The sequence below is a fragment of the Sinocyclocheilus rhinocerous genome, unplaced genomic scaffold (genome assembly GCF_001515625.1).
Source record: "Sinocyclocheilus rhinocerous isolate Xijiao unplaced genomic scaffold, SAMN03320098_v1.1 scaffold36, whole genome shotgun sequence".
NCBI lineage: Eukaryota > Metazoa > Chordata > Actinopteri > Cypriniformes > Cyprinidae > Sinocyclocheilus > Sinocyclocheilus rhinocerous.
The window spans coordinates 1976869-1980957 of record NW_015664459.1 but is presented as its reverse complement, the minus strand read 5'-3'; the positions used below and the strand labels follow the sequence as shown (position 1 = coordinate 1980957).

The following is a 4089-nucleotide window of genomic DNA, read 5'->3' as shown; positions in this document are numbered from 1 at the left end:
TCGGTGAACATGTCAAACTAACGATCAAAGACTACAGATTTTAGCCTAGGATTATAGGAATCTTTTAGGATTTTCAAAATTTGTCTTAGACGACCAAATTGTGGCCAAAATCGTACAGTGTGAACCGGGCTTTAGTCACATTTTCGTCATTCTGTATAATGGTTAAACGGATAAAAATATTTTTGCTCAAAATTATAATAGTAATGATTGTTGTCATTTGAGAAATTTACTTTTGCATTTCAGGTATTGCACTTTCACCAGTAAGCACAAATCAATGGAGCATAATTTGCTTTTTAGGTTAAAATAATTTCTTAATATGAAATTCGAATGGTATGACAATTAGTAGGGGTGTGACGAGACACTTATCCCACGAGACGAGACACGAGACTGGGTTCACAAGAACGAGACGAGATTGTTATACTTTTTTAAAGAAATCCTCAAATGATGAAATATATAGGGAAAAATAGTCTTTTATTCAACTGAAAAACACAAAATGCAAAAAAGTAGGTGCATTTTGAAATCCACTTGTACTTTATGAAATTAAACATCTATTTGAATCAATTTTATGCAGTAATAAACAACATGTAAACACTGCAAAATGTTTTGCCACAAACTCAACTGACAGGCAAGTAATTGCACAAATTATGAGTAGTATAAATAAAATTAAATAATAAACAACATAAATATCCCTTTAAAGTGGAAGTGAAGCAGTCAGTCAAGTTTACATTATTTAGTAAAGTGATTTCCACTTTAATAAAAAAAATATATATAATAAACACGATTAATGTATCCATTTAAAAGAAGCTAAAAAAATAAATAATAAACACGATTAATGTATCCATTTAAAAGAATAAAGCAGTGGTTCCCAAACTGGGGGGCACGGCAAGGCTGAGGGATAGTTAGGGCCCTATGAAATCTGTTTTATTTTTTCCTAAATTCAGTTTTATTTTTTTTTCCAAATTCCGTTTTTTACCGTTTTAACTTTTTTTTTTTCTCGACTCCTTTTTAATAGTTAAATTAAATTGTATTAATTAAAAAGCATGTCTAATTAATTGAAATCATGAAACTTATACATTTTCACATCAATTTATTAAAAGTTTAACAAAAATGACATGTTAGTTATAGGCACAATGTCTTCAAATCAAACCGGACTTTTATTTTGACGGGTTTCCGTGAATACCTTTACAGTTCTGTGTATGAGATATGACGCTAGTTTTACTCTAAAATGCTCATGAAGTGACTCTCAGAGCAGTTCTGGAGATGTTGTTCATGTGTTTACGTGAGACGGCAGATGCTGAAATCACCTTGAGTGTCAGGTGCACTTCAGTATGTGTGTAGTAAATGAAACCGCGCGTCTGCGCCATTCATTAACAGAGGTTAACAGGATTCATATTTAAATCGACTTTTGCGGCTTAAGATTTACAGATACTAGTCCATATCGTGATTTGATTTGTGTAATGACCTACTTTTGATTAATTCATTCAAAATCTGACAAATTCCGTGACATTCCGCGTTAAACTGTGAATTCTGTTTTTATGACTGGATAAAGACTACACTGCGTAATTTTCCCGCCTGTCAAAGCAGTGTCACATCGTCACTAAAGTTTATAAATTGCATTACTTTTTAATTATTGACAGTGTTTAACCATTCAGCGCTCGTGCACACTTGCAGCGCACGTGTAATGCCAGGTTCACATTACTCCGTTTGCAGTGCGAATGTGGTGCGTATTTTTTCAGCGCTCATGTTAACAGATTAATAAAGTGGGCACACTGCACACGGTTGCTGTCCGGCAGTGCGTTCCAGGAGCGGTGCGTCTGCAGCAGTGCAGAGATCGTTTCCACACCGAGTCTATTTTTGCTGCGCTGCAAGGGCTTAATTAAAGTAACAGCGCATTTTTTTGCAGTAAATATGAACATGGATTGACACGAAAATGTAGCAATTACACCATAAATGCATATTATTAAAGTCTACTGTGTTTCACAGTCAACACATATGGCTTTTTGGCTAGGTTTAAAGGGAAAGAGCACTTTTAGACGGGCGGGGATTAGAACTCTTGATATCTGGCAACCGCACACATGAAAACTCGCATAGTAGAGGTGTATACAGCAGTCTGCAATAACATTTTGTCTCCTTTTTTGACGAAAATAAAAAGAGGTTTTTGGTAAAGTAAAAATTTTTTTTTATACATTTTAGTCTCGTCTTATTTCGTCAACGAAATTGCATGTTGATATAGTCATAGTTATCGTTTATTAACCTTATTATCGTCTCGTCTTAGTCATGGGAAAAAAGCTCAAAACATTTTTCATCATAGTCTTCGTTAACGAAATGAACACTACACAGTACCATGGACTAAACAAAGCCTCGAGGCAAATAATTTGCCTCAATGATTTTTTGTATTCGAGTCATTCAAATAATCGTTTCAGCCCTAGTGCTAACCCTATGACCTACGTGAAATTATATTAATGTGCAAATGCTGGAAGATTTCATGACAGAGCTAAACCCTGCTGTGCAGAGGAAAGAGAAAGCACATGAACATGACCAGTTCTGGGCAGCCCCTGTAGAGAAACCACTCTTCCCAACAAAAATATTCCCCTACGCACAACTGAATAATTCATTATGTAAAATATTCATCATGAAGCAACGATTGTTGCTTTAAACAGCTTTCAAATTTAGTCAAGCAACTCAAACAGTCAGGTAAAAGTGCACTAAAAGTGCAAGAAATTAAAGCCATACAAGAGACATGGACAGAAAGTACTGGGGAAGCTCCCAAATTATAATTATTCTGTCCTTATCAGTGAACCATGCAAACTGGGTTAAGTCCTGTGGTGCACCATACATTGCATTTTTTTAATTGTCAGCACAAACAACTGATTTCTACATTAAAGGATCTTTTGCAACTCATAATTTGTACCTACCACTGAAAACCACAAAAGCAGCTGAACTAAAATGAAGGCCCAAGCACAGTGAAAACAATCTCTGCTTCACACACAGAAGACAAATGTGCTTCTATTAAAAGCTACAGAGCGATGTGGGAGTTTGGCACTGGAAGAACACGTGGATTCTATTATGGGCAGTGCATTCGACAGTGGTAGCAGTATACAAACACTCTATAGGGCCTGCTGACAAAAACCCGCTTCTCCTGAAAAGAATGGCAGCTACAGCACTACAAAAGCTTCTGTAATCAGCACACAGTAGATGGGAACAGGAAGAATTTGAATTCGCTTTTAACAACTCATTAAATTCTCTTTCTGAAAAATGACCAGTGATTTCTGACACGACACAACTGATATCTACTTTCCTAGTCATTAAATATTTTGAAGCAAGGCCTATATGATAGCTTTGTGCTAGAGAAAGTCCAAAAACGTACTCGCTGAAAACGCTTAAATCTCATTGGAAACTGCAAGCAATAGCCAATGCAAACAAGTGTGACAAACGCTGTTCATCGTCAGTGACATCAAACCTGGCATGCTGTGTCTTGAGGTGCTTTTAAGGCATTTTTGGAGCTTGACAATCTGAGTTACTACCCAATTACATGGTTTAAAAACTGCAGCATGGACATTCTACTAGATCGCTGTTTTTTGTTCCACAGGAAAAGGAAAAATGCTCAAGGGTGAAACAGTTAATTTTGGGGTGAACTATTCCCTTAAATGTAAAATGCAGCGTAAATAGCAGCATCAGGCTGAAACTGAGCGTTCAAATCTGAAGCTCACCCAAAGGCTGTTAAGACGGCAGATGGGCACAGCAGCATGCTGCTATTGAAAAACACTCCCATGTAAACACAAACTGGTTTTGTGTGCTGTTGCACCAGGAAGTCACAAGTATTTGGGTTCAAAACAATCTGCGACTCACTTGTTCAACCTAGGGTTGTGTCGGTGGGGAAATTTTCCCACCGGTTAATCGGCGTGTGACAACACCGGTAATACCGGTATCACCACGGGGGCGGGGCATTCCCTCTTTCCCTCGCTTTCCTTCACTTTTAAATAGCTTGTAAAAGCGGTGTGCCCATTTTACTTTCACTTTAAAATAGCGGCAATTCGGAGTAAAGCAATTGTTCATTTTTAGTTCGTTTGAATTTCTCCTCTTTTCCTC

At 37.0% G+C, this 4089-nt stretch overlaps 2 protein-coding genes across 2 annotated transcripts in view; both read right to left on the bottom strand.

Moving 5' to 3' along the window:
• Positions 1-4089, bottom strand: part of ankrd11 (ankyrin repeat domain 11) — a 213603-nt gene that overhangs the window by 187156 nt on the left and 22358 nt on the right. The window lies entirely within an intron of this gene.
• LOC107730110 (E3 ubiquitin-protein ligase UBR5-like) overlaps positions 1-4089 on the bottom strand; it is a 149033-nt gene that overhangs the window by 140411 nt on the left and 4533 nt on the right. The gene's annotated exons all lie outside the window — the stretch shown is intronic.